This window comes from Bos mutus, chromosome 11 (assembly GCF_027580195.1).
Source record: "Bos mutus isolate GX-2022 chromosome 11, NWIPB_WYAK_1.1, whole genome shotgun sequence".
In the NCBI taxonomy this organism is placed as follows: Eukaryota; Metazoa; Chordata; class Mammalia; order Artiodactyla; family Bovidae; genus Bos; species Bos mutus.
The window spans coordinates 105,426,967-105,451,237 of NC_091627.1; the positions used below are offsets into that span (position 1 = coordinate 105,426,967).

Here is a 24,271-nt window from a genome sequence, read left to right on the forward strand (position 1 = left end):
CCATGGACTATAGCCCACCAGGCTCCTCTGTCTGTGGGGTTTCCCAGGCAAGAACACTGGAGTGGGTTGCCATTTCCTTCTCCAGGGATCAAATCCATGTCTCCTGCATCTCTTGCGTTGGCAGGCGTATCCTTTACCACGGAGCCACCTGAGAAGCCCATGTGTGTGCAAAGGATAAGACTAACAGAAAAACAGACCAAAAAATACAAGCAAAAAGTTTAAAGGAAACTAAATGCCAATGATCTATGAGAATTCAAAAGACGCTCAGACTTGCCAACAACCAAATAAATGCAAATAAAAACAGTAAGGTAACATTTCTCTTTCAAGATGGCAAAAATAAAAGCCACTTTTCTGGTGGCTCAGTGGTGAAGAGTCCCTATGCAGTGCAGGGAACTCGGATTTGATCCCTGGGTAGGGATGATCTCCTGGTGGAGGAAAGGGCAACTCACTCCAGTTCTTGCTTGGGAAATCAATGGACAGAGGAGCCCGGAGGATTACTGTCCATGGGGTCAGAAGAGTGGTAAACGACTTAGCAACTAAATCAGGACCATCATATACAAAGATCCAGGGACAAAGCAACAGTATCGGCAGGGGTGCTAATTAGATTGTCCCTTCAGCACTCCAGGTCCAGTTCTAACTGTTGCTTCCTGACCTGCATACAAATTTCTCAAGAGGCAGGTCAGGTGGTCTGGTATTCCCATCTCTTTCAGAATTTTCCAGTTTATTGTGATCCACACAGTCAAAGCTTTGGCATAGTCAATAAAGCAGAAATGGATGTTTTTCTGGAACTCTCTTGCTTTTTCCATGATTCAGCAGATGTTGGCAATTTGATCTCTGGTTCCTCTGCCTTTTCTAAAACCAGCTTGAACATCTGGAAATTCACGGTTCACGCATCACTGAAGCCTGGCTTGGAGAATTTTGAGCATTACTTTACTAGCGTGTGAGATGAGTGCAATTGTGCGGTAGTTTGAGCATTCTTTGGCATTGCCTTTCTTTGGGATTGGAATGAAAACTGACCTTTTCCAGTCCTGTGGCCACTGCTGAGTTTTCCAAATTTGCTGGCATATTGAGTGCAACACTTTCACAGCATCATCTTTCAGGATTTGAAATCGTTCAACTGGAATTCCATCACCTCCACTAGCTTTGTTCATAGTGATGCTTTCTAAGGCCCATTTGAGTTCACATTCCAGGATGTCTGGCTCTAGGTGAGTGATCACACCATCAGGATTATCTGGGTCATGAAGATCTTTTCTGTACAGTTCTTCTGTGTATTCCTGCCACCTCTTCTTAATATCTTCTGTTTCTGTTAGGTCCATACCATTTCTGTCCTTTATAGAGCCCATCTTTGCATGAAATGTTCCATTGGTATCTCTAATTTTCTTGAAGAGATCTCTAGTCTTTCCCATTCTGTCATTTTCCTCTATTTCTTTGCATTGATTGCTGAGGAAGGCTTTCTTATCTCTTCTTGCTATTCTTTGCAACTCTGCATTCAAATGCTTATATCTTTCCTTTTCTCCTTTGCTTTTCGCTTCTCTTCTTTCATAGCTATTTGTAAGGCCTCCCCAGACAGCCATTTTGCTTTTTTGCATTTCTTTTCCATGGAACAACAGACTGGTTCCAAATAGAAAAGGAGTACATCAAGGCTGTATATTGTCATCCTGCTTATTTAACTTCTATGCAGAGGACATCATGAGAAACACTGGGCTGGAAGAAGCACAAGCTGGAATCAAGACTGCCAGGAGAAATATCAATAACCTCAGATACGCAGATGACACCACCCTTATGGCAGAAAGTAAAGAGGAACTCAAAAGCCTCTTGATGAAAGTGAAAGTGGAGAGTGAAAAAGTTGGCTTAAAGCTCAACATTCAGAACACGAAGATCATGGCATCTGGTCCCATCACTTCATGGCAAATAGATGGGGAAACAGTGGAAACAGTGTCAGACTCTATTTTTGGGGGCTCCAAAATCACTGCAGATGGTGACTGCAGCCATGAAATTAAAAGACGCTTACTCCTTGGAAGGAAAGTTATGACCAACCTAGATAGCATATTCAAAAGCAGAGACATTACTTTGCCAACAAAGGTCCATCTAGTCAAGGCTATGGTTTTTCCTGTGGTCATGTATGGATGTGAGAGTTGGACTGTGAAGAAAGCTGAGCGCTGAAGAATTGATGCTTTTGAACTGTGGTGTTGGAGAAGACTCTTGAGAGTCCCTTGGACTGCAAGGAGATCCAACCAGTCCATTCTGAAGGAGATCAGCCCTGGGTGTTCTTTGGAAGGAATGATGCTAAAGCTGAAAGTCCAGTACTTTGACCACCTCATGTGAAGAGTTGACTCCTTGGAAAAGACTCTGATGCTGGGAGGGATTGGGGGCAGGAGGAGAAGGGGACGACAGAGGATGAGATGGCTGGATGGCAACACTGACTCGATGGACGTGAGTCTGAGTGAACTCCGGGAGTTGGTGATGGACAGGGAGGCCTGGCGTGCTGCGACTCATGGGGTTGTAAAGAGTCGGACACGACTGAGCGACTGAACTGAACTGAACTCAGCACTCACTGGCTGAGTGTCTTTGAGTAGTTTACTTAGCCTTCCAAGCTATAAACTGAAATAATCATAATTCTTGTCTGACAGGGTTGTCAAGAGGATTGACTGAGATTACTCTCACCCAGAGGTGAGACTTCAAGGAATTTTTTTCGAATTGGCGGCAAGCCAGCAGGGTATGGCTAAATAAATCATGATACATTTGTAAGGTGAGCTATTGCACAGACATTAAGCATATTATACAAGACTATTTCCTAATGAAAACTGCTGGAGATATTATGATCCCAGTATTGTAAAGTAAAATACATATATACTTTTTATATACAGAAAAAACTAGTTAACGTTTTGTTTCTTCTTTCATGTAGTCATCTCTAGGTAATGAGTTTTATAGGTGACTTTTTTTAAAGTAAAGACAAAAGCTATAGGGACAAAGATGGTATTGAAACCAAACGAAGTTAAAATGAAACAAAATGTCGTATAATGTGTCCTGACAATGTCAACTGGTGAGTATAGATTGCTGGAAACCTTGAATGACATGAAACAGCTGGAGACGATGTGCAGTCTGCAAGACAGAAGGTCATGTGGGGCTGTAACATCTGCCTGCACAATTAGAGGGATGTCACACCAGGGTGTGCCCTGCTTTTCTTTATTTCTGTTACATTTATCTATTTCTGGCTGCACTGGGCTATCTTTCCTTCTTTCCCGCGCAGGCTTTCTACAGCGGTTGAGAGCTGGGGCTCCTCTCTCGTTGCGGTGCTCGGGCTTCCCATTGCGCTGGCCTCTCTTGTTGCAGAGCGCGGCCTCTAGGCGCCCGGGCTTCAGTAGCTGCGGTTCCCCAGCTCTAGAGCATGGGCTGAGCTGCTCCGTGGCATGTGGGATCTTCCCAGACCAGGGATGGTCTTGTGCATTGGCAGGCAGATTCTTTACCACTGAGCCACCAGGGAAGCCCTGTGCCCCAATTTTGCCCTCTGCAACAGCATGTCACTTGCCTCTCAGTGACTGGCCATCCGGGGAGAGTAGGACTCTGAGTCCTAAGGGGCTTGAAACCATACTTGGGCCCTTGGGCAAGAGTCGCATCTTGGCCCAAGAGAGCAGATATGGACCCACATTTTCTGAGGATTTTGATTTGATAATTTTTTTTTCTCTTTAAGATGGAAACCCATAAAAGTTTTATTATGGAACAAAGAGGATGATCAGTGTAATTATCAACAGACTAACAGTATGCCGGAGGGAGTGACTAATGTCATTCTCAGGAATCGTCTATTTCATATAGGGATGAACGTTGGATTCATTTCTTCCACCCTGCTGCTCTGTGGCATCTCGTAGCAGAGATAAAACTAGACCAGAAGTCACTTGGTTGAGTAAAATTCAAAGTTCCTTAGTAGATTAGATCTGTAAAAACTGGGTTAAAAAGAAGGTAATCCAATGATACCATCAGGCCTAACCCCAGGAGTGGAGGCTGCGTCCTAGGTTTCCAAGTGGGAGTCAATCAGTCATCAACAGGGAACATACACCACTGACCACAACGGTCATGGTAAATATTGGAGGCAAGCAACTATGGCACCCAGAATCCATTCTCCATCCAAGGTTTCTCCAAAGAAAACATATTGATGGGCAAAAGACACAAGAAAACATGTTCAACATCACTAATTATTAGAGAAACGCAAATCAAACCTACAATTACGAACCACTTCACACGGGTCAGAATGGCCATCATTAAAAAGTTTACAAATAATAAATGTTGGCAAGGTTGTGGAGAAAAGGGAACCCCCCTCCACTGTTGTTGGAAATGTAAATTGGTGGCCACTATGGAAAACAGTATGTTGGTTTACTTGCTAAGTTGTGTCCAACTCTTACAAGTCCATGGACTGCAGCCCGCCAGGCTCCTCTGTCCATGGGATTTTCCAGGCAAGAATACTGGAGTTGGTTGCCATTTCCTTCTCCAGGGGATATTCCCAACCCAGAGATCAAACACAGGTCTCTTGCATTGTAGGCTGATTCTTTACCAACTAAGCCACCAGGGAAGCCTCTGGAGGTTCCTTAGAAAACTAAAAATAGAGTTACCATGTAACCCAGCAATCCCATATATCCGGAGAAAACTCTAATTCAAAAAGATACATGCCCTTCAATGTATGTAGCAATACTATTTACAGTAGCCAAGACATGGAAGCAACCTAAATGCCCATCAATGGATGAATGGATAAAGAAGACGTGGTACATACATACAATGGAATACTAATCACCATAAAAGAGAATGACATTTTGCCAATTGCAGCAACATAGATGGATCTAGAGATTGTCGTACTAAGTGAAGTAGGTCAAAGACAAATATCATTTGATATCATTCATATGCAGAATCTAAAAAAAAATACAAATGAACTTATTTACAAAACAGAAATAAACTTACAGACATAGAAAATAAATTTTGGTTACCAAAAGGGAAGGGAGGAGGGATAAATTAGGAACTTGGGATTAACAGATATACACTACTATATGTAAAATAGATAAGCAATCAGTTCAGTTCAGTTCAGTGGCTCAGTTGTGTCCAACTCTTTGCAACCCCATGAATCGCAGCACGCCAGGTCTCCCTGTCCATCACCAACTCCCGGAGTTCACGCAAACTCACGTCCATCGAGTCAGTGATGCCATCCAGCCATCTCATCCTCTGTCGTCCCCTTCTCCTCCTGCCCCTAATCCCTCCCAGCATCAGAGTCTTTTCCATTGAGTCAACTCTTCGCATGAGGTGGCCAAAGTACTGGAGTTTCAGCTTTAGCATCATTTCTTCCAAAGAACACCCAGGGCTGATCTCCTTCAGAATGGACTGGTTGGATCTCCTTGCAGTCCAGATAAGCAATAAGGGCCTACTATTTAGGACAGGGAACTATATTCAATACCTTGTAATAACCTGCAATGGAAAAGCATCTGAAAAAGATAGCTGAATCACTTTGCTGTACATCTGAATCATTGTAAATCAACTATACCTCAATTTAAAATAAATAAGTAAAAATGTCTGGGCCCCTAATTAGATATGCCCATAGAAGGGCTTGTTTCTTCTTGTCCTTCTGCTCCACCATCATGGTACCGGCTTCTGCCCTCGAGGTCACAAGGCAGCTGCAGGGGCTCCTGCTCTCACATTCGTGTGTCGTAGGAGGACGAAGGGGTCTCTCAACTGGGTCAGCTACTTTTCATTTACTTTCCCCAAAGTCCCACATTATTTAGATGGGTTGCCTGATTCAAAATTTGAACATGTGACCTGGAACCAATATCAGTACATTCCAAGATCCAGTCCCAGTGATCAGTCCAGGGTAGGCAGCTGGTTCAGTCACCGACATTCCTCAACATCTGCTACCTGGGCTGCTAAGCCCACATCAGGCTGTGGGCTGGACCGCTGGCAGCCAATTCATGGGAACTTTGCGGGTAGGGAGGCTAAGAGTGAGACAAAGCAGAGAGATGGAGTGACTAAGACCCATTCCTGCTGACGTCACGGAATCCAGCAGTCCTGAACTTTTCACACAGGGCCAGCGGCATGAATGCTCACCAGCAAACCATGGCGGCGGGCCTGTAGGGCGAGAGCAGCACAATGGAGGAAGGCTTAGAATGAGACAGGATGGGAAGGTAAACAAACAGAAAAGGTTGTGTCTTCTAAAGCAAGGAGCAGTGTCTTTGTATTTTAAGCCATAGATTAAAAGGGATGGCCTCTGAGGGTATGTCGTGCTCTGGGCTTCTGAGCCTGTGTGTTACCTGTTGCTCACTTACAAGCAAGCATCTCTGCTCCTCAGAGTGGGAAGTCCAGAGAGAGCCAGAGGCAAGCCAAGACAGTGGGGAAAGTGGGCGATTCAGGAATAGTATTGGGACTACAGAGCAGCCATCTGGAGAAAAAGGTTGTAAGAGGGAAGAACAAATATGACTCATTTAATTTGTGTCTTTTACTTTAACCTTTGTGTTCTATAGCCTTTGCTTTGCTGTTAAGAATGTTGCCTACAGCTTGAAATACACAGGATAGCCCTTTCTTAAAGCTCTGACCTTTAAGGGGTATAACACTTTTCCATTCACGTAGAGATAAAAAGTTGCAGAATAGACAATAACATTTGAGTTGTTGAGGTTTATAGGAACATCATGACCTGACCTACAAGGACAGCTGCAAGAACAAAGGATTCCTATACCAAGAAGATGCAACAGCCTGCCACGCCCTGCCCTCATCTGGCCTTTAAAAGTTCTTTGCTGAAGCCCTTCGGGGAGTTTGGGTTTTTTGGACATGAGCCAGCCATTTTCTTTGCCTGGCCCTGCTATGAAGCCTTCTGTGCTCGAAACTCTGACATTTTGGCTTGACCTCGCTATGTGTTGGGCACATGGTCTAGCATTCAGTACAAGGTGAATCCATACAATAATTACATATCCAACTAAAAGTTACAGAGATCAAATGCTGTTGTTGTTTAATCGCTAAGTATGTCTGACTTTTTTGGGGACCTCATGAACTTTAACCTGCCAGGCTTCTCTGTCCATGGGATTTCCCAAACAAGAATACTCCAGTGGGTTGCCATTTCCTTTTCCAGGAGATCTTCTCAACCCAGGGATCAAAGATGCATCTCCTTCCTTGGCAGGTGGATTCTTTATCACTGAGCTACCTGGGAAGCTCATATAGATCAAATAGTTACATGTAAAAATATGAAACTATAAAAATACTGAAAGAAAATAATTTTTCACTTCAGAGGGAGGAATACTTCTATGAACATAAACACCAATTACAAAACCAAAAGGAGAAAATTTGATGAAAATAACTACATAAAAATCAAATTTTCTCTGCAGGGCCAAACCTACCAGACATACTCAAAATGCAAATGTCAAACTGATAAACACTATTGAAAAAGTGCAAATATCCCTAATATACAAATACTCTTCTAAATCAATAAATGACCAACAGTCAAACAGAGAAGGGCTTCCCTGGTGGCTCAGTGGTAAAGAATCTGCCAGGCAACACAGAAGATAAAGAGATGGGAGTTCAATCCCTGGCTTGGGAAGATCCCCTGGATCTTCCCCTGGCAACCCACTCTGGTATTCTTGCCTGGAAAATTCCATGGACAGAGGACCCTGGTGGGCTATAATCATGGGTTCAAAATAGAGAAAAGGGGGGCAAAGGAAGTGAACTGACAAGACACAGGAATGGGAATACCAGTGGCCCTGAGCACTGGAGGAAACAGCGCCATTCACGGAAAGAGAAATGCAGTTCACACTTACACCAAGATATCATTTTCACCCTTCAGATGGTCTAACTTTAATCCCATGCTGTATTCAAAAAGATGTTTGAAAACAGGCACTTTTATTCATTCTAGTAATTTGTAGAATAGTACAGCTTTGGTGGACAGTAATTTTGCAACATATATCAAAACTGTAAGTGCATTTATCCCCTTTACCTGGGAACTTGGCATCTGAGAATTCATCTACAGAAATTCTTACACACGTATAAGCCACGTGCACCTGTAAGGACATTTAGGTAACATCGTCTGCATTTGCCAAAGATGGGACACAACCCAAATGTCTAATATTCTGCAGTTCAGTTCAGTCGCTCAGTCGTGTCCAACTCTTTGTGACCCCATGAATCGCAGCACGCCAGGCCTCCCTGTCCATCACCATCTCCCGGAGTTCACTCAAACTCACGTCCATCGAGTCAGTGATACCATCCAGCCATCTCATCCTCTTTCGTCCCCTTCTCCTCCTGCCCCCAATCCCTCCCAGCATCAGAGTCTTTTCCATTGAGTCAACTCTTCACATGAGGTGGCCAAAGTTCTGGAGTTTCAGCTTTAGCATCATTTCTTCCAAAGAACACCCAGGGCTGATCTCCTTTAGAATGGACTGGTTGGATCTCCTTGCAGTCCAAGGGACTCTCAAGAGTCTTCTCCAACAGCACAGAGTTAGTTTCATAAAAAGTAGTACAGTATACTCCCTGGAGGACGATATAGCCACCCACTCCAGTATTCTTGTCTGGGAAATTCCATGGACAGAGGAGCCTGGTGTGCTACAGTTCATGGGGTCACAAAGAGTCAGACATGCCTTAGCACCTAAACCACTACCACAGTATGCTATCCTTTATGTAACAAAATAAAGCTGTAGTTCATGTAAAAAATAGGATCCCTAGGAATCTGACGAAGATGGTTGCCTCTAGGAGGGTTCTGGGGGTCAGGCTGAGAGGAAGTCTTCTCTACAAGTTGGTTTGAATCTTTGACATTTTGGACCATGTGCAGTGGTTATTGATTTAAAATTCTTTTTAAAATTTAAAAAAGGCAAAATATTTCTGTTCTTCTTTCTCTCCAGTAAGAATCAGCAGGTGAGTGGCTGGGTGCCTAGGTGGATGCCAACCCCTTGTCCTGGCTGGGTCACCACTGCCTGGCCGGGTGTCCCAGCTGTCAGGAAGACGGTGTGGAAGGTGAGGGGGGGCCTCAGCTGTGTGCCATGTGGAGGCGTGCTCCACGCTCACTTGTGGCCATCACCTCCCACGTGGGGCCTGCTGGTACTCTGCTCGCAAGTTTTCATCTAATTATGAATTAATTCATACACATTAGTGGTGAATTATGTAGCCTTTCAAATTATTTTGGAGGCAGACAGAGGAGAATACATTTTAAATCTGAAATAATTAAAATGTCACAGTCGCTTGTGCCTCTTAGGTACTGGGGCTTCCGTGGTGGCTGAGACGGTAAAGAATCTGCCTGCAACGCAGGAGACCTAGGGTTTGATTCCTGGGTCAGGAAGATCACCTGGAGCAGGGCATGGCAAGCCACTGCAGTGTTGTTGCCTGGAGAATCCCATGGACAGAGGAGCCTGGCGGGTTACAGTCCATGGGGTTGCAAAGAGTCAACTGAGCAACTAACACTCAGGTACGGGGGGCCCACAGATGGGGAACAAGTTCAGGACCAAAGGCATCATTCACAGCTCCATGCTCCCGTATTTGACCTCTCCCCGAGGCAGGTTTCCAATGAAGCCCTTCAATCTGCTCTTCTCACTGCACCCCGAGCAGAAGCAAACTCTCACTGATGCTGCACCCCGAGAGGGGGTGAGCCCACGGAGGGCCCCACAGCTTTTTCAGGGACAGGGCTGTGCTGTAGCTCTGGACTTTGTCACCGTGTCACCACACTCGGCTCTCTGGCTCGGCTTCTGTGTTCTGAATCCCCGCAGCTGTGGGTGGCGGCTTGCTGCCGAGTCCCCAGTGGGCCCTGCTTGGCAGTCGGCTCCCTGACTCCTGGGACCGGGACCCAGAGTCCACCCACCGAAAGGCTGGCGGGAACTGCCATGCCGCAAAGGACGGGTGTCCTCCAGGCCTGGCAGATTGCCCACGGATGCGCGCAGATGCTGAAGGCTGTCTGGAGCCCTCTGGAAGCGCTGGCCTCTGTTTAGGGCTTCCCTCAGGCCCCACTCAAGGCTGGCTTTCAGGTGGCTCCAGCAGAGAACCTGGGAGAGACTGGTTAGTTCTTAAAACATATAACTAGCCTGAGAGAGAGACTGTTGTTAGTTATTCATTCATTTATGTATTTTCAGCAGGAAAAGATTTTTTTATTATATCTTTTTTTAGATTATAGTTTTTATAGATTATATGGCTTTTTAGATTATATATTATATAATTAGATTATATAGATTATATATTATATTACATATATCATATATAGGTTATATTATATAATTATATTATATAATACATACTAAATATATATTATATAATTAGATTATATAGATTATATATTATATTATATATATCATATATAGATTATACTATATAATTATATTATATATTTAGATTATATAATACATACTAAATATAGATTATATAATTAGATTATATATTATAGTTTGTGTAGATTATATGGCTTTTCTTAGATTTACAATGTCATGTTAGCTTCAGATGTGCAGCCCAGTGATTCCGTTACACACACACACACACACACAACCTTCTTCAGGATTTTTTCACGTACAGGTTATTACAAAATATTCACTGTTGCTCCCTGTGCTGTACAGGAGGTCCTCGTTGGTTATCTATTTTTTGTATGGTGGGTAGTGTGTATCTGTTAATCCAGTCTCCCAATTTATCCCACCCCCTGCCCTTCTGCTTTGGTAACCGTAAGTGTGTTTTCCATATGTCCGTGAGTCTACTTCTGTTTCTTAAGTTCATTTGTATCTTTTTTTGGTTTAGATTCCACATACGAGCGGTATCATATATTTGTCTTTCTGTTTTTAGATGAACTAAGGAAGTGCTGAGTAAGAGGCGTGAAGCCACCCCTCTGTGGATGAGCCTAGTGTATGGGTGGGTGCGTGTGCATCTGTGACCATGCGCATGTGTGTGAATCCTTGCACACGGGCTGAGTGTGCATATGCGTGCAGCGTGTCCACGCAGGCGCCAGGCAGATGCGGGCAGCTGCACGTGTCTGCTCCATGGTCTGAAGGACTAGAATCACCTTCCGGTTCATCAGCTGTTTTACACAAGGAAAGGCCCAGAGAGACTGGCTGCCCGCCATGTAAGACAAAAACATCCAGGTACCCGGCGTGGCCAGCAGGGCTGTTTCCTCGGGCAGAGGCACTGCCTGGCGAGACATCAGCCGACCTGTCAGTGGACAGGGAAAGAGGCTTCTTTCCTGTGCCTTTGAAGTGGGGCCCCTTGGAGGCCCAGCCTGGGCACCCATTCTGTGCCCACTTTTCTGGCTCAGGAGGAATGTAGGGCCATGCTGAGCAGGAAGCACAGCTGCTGGCATTCCTGGTTAAGGACAAGGTAAGGGAGGAAGAAAGGAAGGAGGGGGAGACAGCGAGAGGAGGGAGAGGGGGTGGGGCGGGGAAGAGGAAGGGCTGCAGACCTGGAGGGAGGAGAGGGGAGCCCCAGGGGCGTGGAGAGGGCGGCAGGGAGCTTGGTGCAAACCCACACTGCGTTTCTCTCTTGAAATCACTTGTGCGCAAGCTGATGGGAAGGAGCCAGGGGCCCCACTGCCCAGGGCTCCCTGCCTCATGTCTGGCCGGCTGGGTCTCAGATCCCCAGCAGTTCATTGTGAACAGCTCTGGGCTCTGGACTGCGGCCTCAAGGAGACAGTCGTGGTGGCTGAAAGGGTCTCCTCACAATAGTGTCATGGTTTATGGGGGGACCTGCTGGAGAACCCTTGAGGCAAATGGCTGGGGACCTTGGACAAATGATCTCCCTTCCCTGGCCTCACCTTCTCCTTGTAAAAGGCGTACTGAACACTAATCAACAAAGTGGACTATTCAGGTATTTAACTGAGGCCGCAGAAGAGCTTGGAAGCGGAAGTCAGTGAGTTTGTTCAATATGAACATGTACAGTTTTCAGGACTTTTCCTGAAAAATACAAAATATTAGCAGGTCCTAGATCCCCAGATACACACGTGGTGGCAGAAAATCTCAGCAGCAGATGGGGGCCAATGGCCCACGACTGCATGTCTATATGAAGGGCAGCGTGTGTGTGTGTGTGTGTGTGTGTGTTGGAGTAGGGACTCCAAGGAGCCCTGAGTAGCATATGGAAAGTAAAAGTACCCAACACTCGGCTCAGGCAATTGTTTTTCTCCCAGAGGCTAAAACTCACGGGCAGCCTGCCAACAGCCACATTAGGATAAGAAATGTAATATGTTTATAATAAGTTTGCAAAATACATCTTGACGCAGTGAGTGCGCAGTGCGCCCTAGCCGGCTGTGACGCTGCTTTGGCCGGGTGTCCATGCCGCCAGCGCAGAGCTCACAGGCCGGGGTTCGGAAAGCCTGGCGCTCCCTTCTCACTCGTCCACTTCCCTCTGGGCTGGATAAACACGTTCCCAGAGACCACAGCTGGTGTCAGGGAGCCAACAGAAGCTGCTGCACCCTCCCTTGCTGGAGCTGCCGCCGCTACAGTAGAAAGACTTGAAAGGACAGGACGTCTCCAAGTTGGACAGGACTTCCCTGGTGGCTCAGTGGGAAAGAATCCGCCTGCCAAGGAAGGAGACACAGGTTTGATCCCTGGGTCGGCAAGATCCCCTGGAGGAGGAAATAGCAACCCCCCACTCCAGTATTCTTGCCTGGAGAATCCCATGGACAGAGGAGCCTGGTGGGTTACAGTCCGCGGGGTTGCAAAGAGTCGGACATGATTGAGCACTAAGCAACAACAGCAACAACTTCAAGCTGGAAAACAACCCAGAGCACACTCATTCCCCCGACTCGGGAAGCCCAGGTTCCCGCAGGTACCCTCTTGCGAGCGTCTGGGTGCTGCTAGGTTTCCCCACTCCCAGGTAAGATGCAAGCCCTGCTTTCACTGCACTGCTTCCCGGCATCTAACATTTCCGAGTCTGTAGTGCTGTCACTTTTTAGACAACAAGCCAGCCAGCATTTATTGGGCATTTACTGTAAGCCTGGCACCTTCTGAGCACTTTACATGCGTCACCTCATCGGACCCACCCAGCAACGTTCGAGAGAGAGAAATACCATTATCCATTTTACAGATGTGGAAGGGGAAGTTGGGGGACTTACAAGATTTGCCCCAAATCCCACCACCCGTGGCATTACTGTGGAGTCGGGCTAGAATTCAGGCTTTTCCAACTCTGAATCCCAGCTCCTTGCTATCGAACTCCCCATTCTTCCCCACCTTCCACGTGGACATCCACACAAGGCTTCTCTCAGACCCACGCAGGTCCACCCCGCCCCAACCCTCCCCTGGAAATATCCTTTAGCTTTTTCCAGATCCTTCCCTCTGACCTCTGCAAACTCATTTCCCCAAAGGGCACGGGTTCCCTCTGTTCAGAACTGAGTTAACAATAAAACGCAGTAGCTCAAAGCATTCTGGTTAGGATCAGACACACTCAGCTTAGCATTCTGCTTTAGCCTCAGCAAATGCCCCGCTCCTGTTTCCCATGGGTAACAACAGAGCAACTACCCACGGGGTGGGTGTGCGAGTTAAACGAGATAAAACAGAAAGCGCTCCTGGCCCATGTGTGCACAGGAGCTGCAGCGCTGCAGCAAGGGTATGTTGTGACCGAGGTGATAAGGGGAGGAGGACATGGGGGGGGGGTGTCCCACCACCGACGTGACTTGAACCTCCCAGCAAGAGGAGAGGGTTTGCTCAAGGACACACAGACCAGAGAGCCCAGACCTCAGCCTGCCGGTGTCTTTCTCACTCCACTTCCTGGGGAAGCACCTGCAGGAGTGGGGAGGGGGTGGGCAGAGAGGCTGGGGAGACTGAAAGCTGCCCTGCAGGAAGCTAAGAAGAAGCTCGGCTCATCAACACCCAGGCAGTGGGCAAGCACCTCTAATCTGGCTGATCCAGAGTCCCCGAGACATAATTGGCCCACTGCCCCCTCAGGGCCTTGGATCTCCCCACCTTTAATGGTGACAGGGAAGTCTTTTCAGAAGTGCATGAATTCCAATGTGTGACGGTGCTTTAAAGACATAGACTTTTAAAAAAAGTCCTGGGCTTTCCTGGAGGTCCAGTGGTTAACCCTCTGCACTTCCACTGCAGGGAGCATGGGTTCCATCCCTGGTCGGGGAACTGAGATCCTGCATGCCACGCAGTGTGGCTAAAGATTTAAGAAATAATTTAAATAAAATAAATTTTTAAAAAGGTCCTGTGTCTTCAAACCTCACCCTCTCCAACTATCCTCCCTGCCTCCTCCTAAGATCCTCCCTTGACCCCCAGAGCTAAAAATAACACCCACCTACCCCTGGGCCACCCGTCTGCCTCCCCCACCCATGGGTCTGGCTTTATTTTTCCTTCAGAGCACACATTGCTAATGGGTGTTGCATATCTATTTCTTGGCTCACTGTGCCTGCCCTCTGCCCTCACTAGAATACCAGCTCACCAGGCAGAGGCCTGAGTCTGTCCTCCTCCTCACTAATCCCAGGGCCTTCCGTCATTCCTGGCATGAGAACAGGCTCGCTAAATAGTGGTTCAACAAACAAATGAAGGAATGATTCTTTATACCATTTCAGAAAACTATAAAAATTGGTATGTCAGAGCTGTAGGTGACATTTTCAAATATGACCCTGCACTCAGATAAAGGTTGATTCAGACCATTAAAACATACGCTCCAGGACTTCCTCGGTGGTCCAGTGGTTAGGAATCCACCTGCAATGCAGTGTTCGATCCCTGGTCTGGGAAGATTCCACGTGCCAGGGGGCAACTAGAGAGTACCCCCGACTTGCCACAACTAAGAAGCCAAAACTAAATAAATTAAAATTTTAAATAAAAATGTTTAAAAATATGCTCCAAGTTAAAAGCATTCTCCTTTGCTTGATTATAACAGCCAAAACCTAGAAACAACTCAGGTGTCCATCAATAGGAGGATGGATCAAAGCTTTGGTAGATTTGTGTGATGGAATACAGCTCAGCTGTAAAACAGAATGAAGGACGAAACATGGATAAATCTCAAAATATCATGTTGAAAGAAGAAAGCCAGACACATAAGAGTGTCTGATTCACGCTTCTATCCATGTGACATTCTAGAACAAATAACCCTAATTTAGGATGTTAAAAGAAGCACAACAGTGTTTGCCTGTGGGGGGTGACTGACAGCGAGGATTGACTGAGAAGGAGCATGAGGGAATTTCTCAGGTAACGGATCCACTCTATATCTTGAGAGAGCATGGGCTATGGTCATCAAATGGTCCACTTAAGATTGTACTTTTTCATGTATGTACAATTCTTAACTTAGAAAGATATAAGCAAATGTGCGTGCATGCATGCTAAGTCACTTCATTTGTGTCTGACTCTTTGTAACCCTATAGACTGTAGCCCACCAGTCTCCTCTGTCCATGGGATTCTCCAGGCAGTAATACTGGAATGGGTTGCCATGCTCTTTTCCAGTGGATCTTTCCAACCCAGGAATCGAACCCGTGTCTCTTACGAATACTGAACTGTAATTAATAATACATAGGCTGAGGTATTTAAGAGTGAATCTTTGCAACTTACTTGTAAATGCATCCCAAAAGTGAGATGAGGACTTTCTCTTCCAGGAAGTTGGAACAGACACACTTAACCATTTCTCCTGCTCTCAACGACTAAATACCCTGAATATTATACAAAACAAACATTAAGAGGATTCTAGAAAGTAGAGAAAAGACAGACTAATAGGAACCTCAGGGCCAGTGGAACAGAGAGGTGAGATCTCTGGTTTCTTTTTGTCTCATGTATCCTAGACGACGCACTGAAGAAGCCGGGAACTCAAATTCCAAAAGAGAGCAGACACAGGAGAAGTCCCCACAAAATACTGCTCTCTCTAGCCAAAGAGCCTGGAAAGGGGAAGCCCACTAAGAAATAAAAGTTTTAGGCAATAACTGTTCCACTTTTGCCAAACATCATAGAAACTACATTATCAGGCTTCTCTGGTGGCTCAGATAGTAAAGAATCTGCCTGCAATGCAGGAGACCCAAGTTCAATCTGCAAAGGCCATGGGGAGCTCAGCTGTCCATCCACTCTCAGACCAGGCTGAAACCAGGTGCCCTAAACCACCCTACCTGCCGCCCATCCCAGGGTGGTATCTGAGAGGGCTGAGCAGGGAGCTACAACTTTGATCCCTTCCCAGTGGTAACAAGCTCCTCCCCAGGGTCAGTGGAGACCTCATCGCGAGCCTAGACTTTTATCCCCACACACAGCAACAAGGAGCTCCTTCCTGCCCCGTGAGGGTGGTATCTGGGAGGCCCAGTGGTGAGTCAGGACCCTCTTTACCTCTCAGGGGCGACAAGGCCACGCGGGGAACAGCAACGAAGCACTGACACCTCCCCATGGGGCGCTGTCATGGAGGCCGCGCACGAGGCAGGGGGCTGAGCTTCTACTCCCACCCAGCAACAAGGAGACCCCTGCCTCTGGTGTCAACAGAGGCCGAGTGAGAGGCCTGGACCTCCACCCCCACCGGCAGTAATGCGGCAGCTCACTGCCACACCCGCCCCCACCCCCGCGACACCTTGGCCTGCAGTGTCAGAGGGAGCCAGTGAAAACAGATGGAGATAAGATACAGAATCTCTAAATAGAGGGCCCCAAATGTCAAGTCTGCAGTAAAAAATTGCTCATCATACCAAGAACCAGGGTCATCTCAAACTGAATGAAGAAAGCAACTGATAAATGCTCAGAGGGTAAAAAATCTGCCTGCAATGCAGAAGACCCAGGTTTGATCCCTGGGTCAGGAAGATCCCCTGGAGAAGGGAATGGTAACCCACTCCAGTATTCTTGCCTGGAGAATCCCCATGGACAGAGGAGCCTGGTAGGCTGCAGTCCATGGGGTCGCTAAGAGTTGGACACGACTGAGCAACTTCACTTTCACTTTTCACTTTCACGCATTGGAGAAGGAAATGGCAACCCACTCCAGTGTTCTTACCTGGAGAATCCCAGGGACGGGGGAGCCTGGCGGGCTGCCGTCTATGGGGTCGCACAGAGTCGGACACGACTGAAGTGACTTAGCATAGCATAGCATAGCATATATATAAGTGTATATATAAGCGTATATATAAGCGTATATATAAAGCATGTATACATATATAACATATTCATGTATATAAAACAGAGAAATGACACTACCTACGGCAGAAAAGGTTTGAATGACAGCACATTTTCATTAGAAACCAGAGGCCAGAGTACTTTCCAGTGCTGAAAGAAAAGAACTGCTACAATGTATGTAGAAAAGAACTGTTTGCATAAACTCCTGTATTCAGTTGAAAGGTCTTTTCCAGTGAAGGATCCTTCACTGGAAGGAAATGAAAGGGAAACTAAGACATTTCCAAAAAAAGAAAAATGAAGAATATTTGTCACTAGCAGATATACCATATAAGAGTGGCTAAAAGTAGTTTCCTGGACAAAAAAAGAAACAATAAAAGAAAGACTTCTGGAACACCAGTAAGGAAGAAATAACACAATAAGCAAAAATATTGGTAATACTGGTAAATACAATGGACTTTCTTTTCTTTCTTAATTTTCTAAATTATGTTGACAGTTGAGGCAAAAACTGTAACACTGCTAATGAGAATCACAATATATGTAGAAGAAATATTTAAGACAATTATAAACAGGAAGGGAAAAGGGATATATTAAGAAGTAAATCTAGACTTGACTCAAAGTTGCTAAATGATGACACCAGAAATTTATGGTCTCAATATATGCAAGAAGTCACTTGATATAATCCAGTTAATATTGCTGATAAAAACTCTCAGCAAGTTAAGAATAGATGGTAACTTTCTCTATCTGATAAGGGGCATCTACTAAAAACTAATGGCTGATAACATCATTATTAATGGTGAAAGATGGAATAGTTTCCTCCTAAGATGAGAAACTTTCACATATTCTACTCCACATTGTAGTAAAGATTTGATCCAGTACAATATGGCAAGAAATAAAAACTAAAAAGTTCTAGATTGGAACTAGAGAAGTAAAGCCATCCTCATTTGCAGATGACATGCTGAAACTCCAATACTTTGGCCACCTGATGCGAAGAGCTGACTCATTTGAAAAGACCCTGATGCTGGGAAAGATTGAGGGCAGGGGGAGAAGGGGATGACAGAGCATGAGATGGTTGCATGGCATCACCGACTCAATGGACATGGGTTTGGGTAAATTCTGGGAGTTGGTGATGGACAGGGAGGCCTGGCGTGCTGCAGTTCATGGGGTCGCAAAGAGTCGGACACGACTGAGCGACTGAACTGAGCTGAACTGAGAATCTGTGTAAAAAATCCTATAGAAACAGAAAGTTAGTGGACTGTAAAAGGTGACTTTAGTGAAGATATGGGGTAAGAGATTAATGCACAAAAAATGTATACTTTCAGTGAACAACTGAAAATTGAAATTTTAAAAATAGCTCTTACACTAGTATCAAAAATTATAAAACACTTAAGGCAAATCTGACAAAAGATGGACAATAGCTGTGCATTGAAAATTATAAAACACTGCTGAGAGAAATTAAAAACAACCTAAATAAATAGATACTGTGCTCATGGGTTAGAAAATTCAGTATTTAAAATTTTTTTTTAATTGAGTGAAAGTCTTTAAATTCTACATGTGTGTGTGCTCAGTGAGCTGGTTGTGTCCAGCTCTTTGCAACCCCATGGACTGGAGCCCATCAGGCTCCTCTGTCTGTGGAATTTTCCAGGCAAGAAGACTGGAGTGGGCTACTGTTATCTACTTCAGGGAATCTAAAATCACAAAGAGATCTCACTATTCATGTATTAGGATGACTAGAACAAAAAGTCTGACCATAACAAACATTAATAAGGACATGGAGCAACTGGAATTCTCACCCTTGGCTGATGAGTTTTACAAACGATGAGGCAATTGTTAACCAAATCTTTTCAAACCGCATTCAAGGAATCCACTCAAGCAACTGTCTTAATTACTTCCCTGCCTCTTCTCAGGGCCATGATAGAGCCAGTTTTCCAGGGTCACACAAGGCCACCTCCAGCAGCAGAAAACTTCTCACCTTAAAGCAATCTGGAGTGGATCTAGTTTAGAAACAATCTTTCCAAAGATCTGTGTTTTCTGGGAGGCACCAGACTATGAAGTTAGTATGTTGCTGTTGTCTAGCTGCTCAGTGGTGTTGGACTCTGTGACCCCATGGGCTGTAGCCCGCCAGGCTCCTCTATCCATGGAATTTTCCAGGCAAGCACGCCGGAGTGGGTTGCCATTCCTTCTCCGAGGAATCTTTCCCACCCAGGGATTGAACCTTCATCTTCTGCGTTGGCAGGCAGATTCTTTACCGCTGAGCCACCAGGGAAGCCTATGAAGTTAGTATGGTGTCTTCAACTGCCCTGCCCTCTTTAGGTTTGCTTGTCTTTGGACTGAGGTGACTTTGAAGGCGGCTCGGTGCCCAACCCAACTGAAGGGAGGAAGGCAGAATGCATCACGACTCAGCAAACTCTTCTGAATGCTTTTTGAGGATTAAACACAACTCTCCGACTGTCAGTGCCTGAGCTGTGCGTTCTGTCTGTGTCTCTGCCTATGGTGAGAGGAAGCGATCAGGCTGAGGCCAGGAAAGACCTGCTACAGCTGATAAAGCCCATGGCCCTTGTCAGGAACCTGTGGTTTTTCTGTCTTTGAAGCAACAAGACTAGGAGGAGGTACCTTTCTTCCCAAACAGCGCTCCGTATATTGCTGGGGGGACAACTCATTCGCACACACCAGGACGCTGAGACCCTGAGCCCCAGGGCTGTGTGCTTCATTTCAGGCCAAGTGGACACGGCTTTCTCCCTTACACGATGGAATTGGAAAGTTCCGTGCCCTCCCCTTGCTCTGTGGATGCGCGGAAGAGGTAGCCTCCAGGCTGGGGTGGAGAGGGCACCAGGCGCGCGTCCTGTCGAGTGTGCCAGACCGCGCGGAGATGCCGGCGCCGCCTAACCGTGACCTTGGTTGCGGGGAGGGAGGCTGGGCGTCCGTCATGCGCGCTGGAGCCTGGCTTCTAGCTTCGTTTTGCTGTCTTTTACTTTTCCTAAAATAATTCCAGGGAGTTTCTATCACTTTGAAAGGACCAGTGAAAACTCTCCAGAGCTAAAATCAATCAAGGTGAAAAGGCAGTGTTTTTTTCCTTTTTGAACTTGGGTTGGTGCCTAAGGGAGAGATCAGTCAAGAAGCCCCCTGGGCCCCAGGTGAATCTGCAGAGCTGGCTATTTTTAGAGAGCAGGCTTTCTGAGATTCCAGCTGGTGGACCCCAAGCCGGCTCTTGTTGCCCTCAGAGCGCAGGTGGCTTAGCAGAATATGATGCAGCCTAGCATGGGCTCCACTGATGCCGCTCTGGAGCTGTAGCCTGAGAAGCTAGGAACTCATAGAAAGCCAGCTCTCATTCCTCGTCAGTTTCTTTTTTTTTTTAAATTGATGGATTCAGATGCTCTTTGGTGGGGGTAGGATTTTATTAAAGATTTATAAATGGAGCAATCTACTAGTAAAAATAAAAAGCATCACATCATCTCACTGGATGGCAGGATATTTTGTTTTTCTCTGGTAATGATCCATAAGTTGAGTCATTGGCTCAGATATGCCCTATGAAGTACACGATTTTTCTATGGGACATCTCCGTGAGTATTTGCTGGCTTACTCCTGGATTAGAAGCCTGGGGAAGCTGGCCCTGGCTGCAGGGAGCCTTTCCCCTCCAGGCAGGTACTCTCTGCACCCTCATCACGCAGGGGTCCCACTTGCTGTGGGCTTTGCGTTCTGTTTTGTCCTCCTAGTCCAGCACAGGGCCCAGAACCTGGAGGACCTCACCCACACGCACTGGGGGCTCCAAGCTCTTCATCTTTAAAGTCAGACGAGAATGCTTGTCTTACCAGCTCCAGAGTCTCCCTGTAGGATCCAGTCCATCCAGGAGCAAGATGCTGGAGGCTGTACGGCTCAGTCACATCCTATCCCCTCCTGCTCCTCCTCACTTTGCCCATCTGTGAAATAAAGGGCACAACTTTATGAGCAACGTTAGAGTCATCCTTACAAAATACTGACCTTTGCTAATTCTGGAATGTGGGCACTTAGGCCTTTGTTGTATTATTCTCTGCATTTTTCAGTCTCCTGCCCCAATAAAAGAAAAGGAAAGAAAAAAAAAATTTAAGACTTGTAGAAACTCTGGTCTCCTGCAGGTGGACTTTCTCTGGTTCAGGACACAGTAAGTGTTAGTTGCTCAGTCGTGTCTGACTCTGTCACCCCATGGGTCATGACAGAGGTCATTGTCCCGAGCAACAATGCTGGGGTGGATAACCATGCCTTTCTCCAGGGAATCTTCCTGAGCCAGGGACTGAACCCGGGTCTCCTGCGTTGCAGGCAGATGCTTTACCATCTGAGCCACTAGGGAGACCCAGGAAAATGCCCAGTAGATCCAGCTCCAGGAGGGATGAACAATTATGATAGACCATTCATCTTGTTTCTGCTCCTTCCATTGTTTTAGGAATTTACTATTAATAAGACCCAGCAGTAGGTTTCATCCCTGTTCCTGTCCTCATCTATTTAAGGCAGCTGTGTGCTCACCAGGCTCTTTGATCTAGGATAGAAGTTTTCTAGTTGAAGGCAGGTGAATATCCAGGATGATGTCATTCATGGCGTTTTGATTCAATATCATCCAACCCTACCCACCTCAACAAAATTGACCTGTACTAAGCTAAAGCACACACATGAATGAAGGAAAGCTTCTATCTGTAGCTATTAAAAATGTGCCTTGTCTAACACGATCCCAGACTTCCTTGGGCTTCACGAGCACACACGGCTCAAGAAAACCCGTTTGGTCATTTCTACTCCCGTAACTTAAAAAACAGCCAAGCTAAATTAAGTAACAACAACAACACAAGTTGTTTCCCACACAGTTTGCCGTGCTCTCACCACCAAGTTTTCAGCCTGAAACAATTTCATGCTTGAGTTATTAACTTATGAAAATAGGCACAAAAGGGGGAAAATGTGAACAGATCCTCAACTATATTATTAGTCATTGCTACAGATGACTGCGTTCCGGCACAAAGGCGTATCTCAGCTTTGAACAAAATGTAGCTCACTAATGGGTTATGCCTCGTGTAGGTTTCTGTAATCATTATGTGACCATTCTCTGTAATTTACCCTGGTTTCCATTAGGACTGTGCGCGTGGAGCAGGCATGCACTCAAGCACGCACACACACACACTTTTAAGTCCCCTTTCATTTGTGGCTGAAAGGAAAGGTCATGGAGCCGTCATTCATTTGAGGGAAATACCACTGTATTGATAAAGATAATATTTGGAAACAGGAGTGATGGATGAATGTGTGTGTGGATTCTGAAAATACTGGTGGATGAGGGGGTAGCAACGTGAATAAAGGAAAGGAATCTGGAAGCAGCCTGGAGAAGATGGAGGCAGAGTGGGAGAGTGACCAGGGTCATCTTGGGGTCTCTATTCCAGAGGGAAGAGAGGGGCATCTTTCTCACTTTGCTAAGTGCGCTCAGGTCTCCTGGTTGAGCGGTGAGATTCCAGGCAAGAGCCCCACTCTGGGGACGTTCGTTTCTGGCTGTGGCTCAGGGGTGTTGCCCTGAACACGTTTGAGTCAAATGAGTAATGAAGCCGAGTTTTGAGCCTGTTGATTCTCGCTTCTGTAAAGTCCAGAACTGGGTCTAGAAATCAAAGCTTGTGAATATTAACTTCTGAAAACAACAGCAAAAAGAGCCAGCAAGAGAATCTGCATGGGAAAGAAATACAGAAGGGATATGAGAAACCTGGAGAAGATCAAGCTTTCCAAAGACAAGTGTGAATCCCCAGAACCATCTCCTAAATGGATCAGAGGCTGGGACCCCGGAAGCAGAGAGACGCCCCACAATTCTCCGCCAGCAAGAGAAGCCCTTGGCATCCCCCCACCATAGAACTGGCCAGGAGAGGAACCCAAGTGGCTCTTTTAACCTCTTTGAAATGTTAACTAACAGTTTGATTTTATTCTTTCCTCCTCTTTAAAACAAATGTGGTGTTACTTCGCCAGGAATGTAAAATCACATCGCAAGTCAACTGCTCATCTTTCTGCTCAGCTGAGTCCAAGCCCTGCCAGAGGGTCTCCTCCAGTCAGGTGACAGAAATGCCAGTCTTGCCAACGACCACTCTTCCACGGCTCTGCCAGGGGCCTCAGGCCTCACGCTGCTCTTAGAGCCCAGGACATACCACCCCCAGCTCCCGTGAAAAAACAGACGTGCTCCCAGTGTCCTGCTAGGTACTAGGCAAACTCAGGCACGTTCAGCGTGTTGGATGCTGGGCCCTGCGGAAGGGAGCAGGCTGGAGAGAAGTCAGGAGGACAAAGCCCCCTGAAAGATCTGGAATCTTTAGCGGATGAAGCCCCACTCTGCCTCACCATTTCACCTGCGACACAGCGGGGCTCAATGGCTCAACAAGCAGCAGAACTGGAGCTGCAAGCAGGTGGCACGGAACCCCGAGGCTCACCTGTCATCATGCCACCCACTCAGGCCCCCCTTCCCCCTCCTCCCAATGCAGGGCAAATTCAGTGGCAGGAACGCCTGCAGACAGGAGGGGCCGGGGGCTCTGCGGTTTGTTCAGAGGCCACTAGAAGGAGCCCGGCAGTGTCTCACAGCCAGCGCCAGCCACAGGGAAACTGGCCAGAGAGGCAGAACTCTGCGCCCCAGAGGCATGGGCTGAGAGGCCCACAGTGCCCCACGGGGACACTCCTCGAGAGGGCTCAGCCTATGACAGGGACCTGGGAGGCTAGGTGAACTCTGTCCCACGGGCAGTAGGAAGTGGGAGAGGAACCTTCTGGAAAACAGAAATTCAAAGCCCAGGAAACAATCCACTTTATCTCATTTCACCTTAGTTATCATCTCCACGGCCCACAGGACAAAGTCCTGCTTTTCGTTGTTGTTCGGTTGCTCACTCCTGTCCGACTCTTTAGGAGCCCACGGACGCAAAGGCTTCCCTGTCCTTCACCATCTCCCAGAGTTTGCTCAAACTCATGTCCATTGAGTCGGTGATGCCATCCAACCTTTTCCTGCCCTCAGTCTTTTCCAGCATCAGGGTCTTTTCCAATGAGTCGGCTCTTCACATCAGGTGGCCAAAGTATTGGAGCTTCAGCTTCAGCATCAGTCCTTCCAATGAATACTCAGGGTTGATTTCCTTTAGGATTGATTGGTTTGATCTCTTTGCTGTCCAAGGGACTCTCAAGAATCTTCTCCAGCACCACAGTTCAAAAGTATCAATTCTTTGGCACTCAGCCTTCTTTATGGTCCAACTCTCACATCTGTACATGACTACTGGAAAAACCATAACTTTGACTAGATAGACCTTTGTCTGCAAAGGAATATCTCTGCTTTTTAATAT

At 46.5% G+C, this 24,271-nt stretch overlaps 1 long non-coding RNA gene across 1 annotated transcript in view; it reads right to left on the bottom strand.

The window, feature by feature from the left end:
• The window catches only part of LOC138989936 (uncharacterized), a 222,280-nt gene that overhangs the window by 74,591 nt on the left and 123,418 nt on the right, over positions 1-24,271 (bottom strand). Inside the window, exon 3 of the long non-coding RNA XR_011466137.1 lies at positions 20,780-20,887. This is a non-coding gene — a long non-coding RNA (uncharacterized lncRNA). The remainder of the gene's footprint in view (positions 1-20,779; positions 20,888-24,271) is intronic.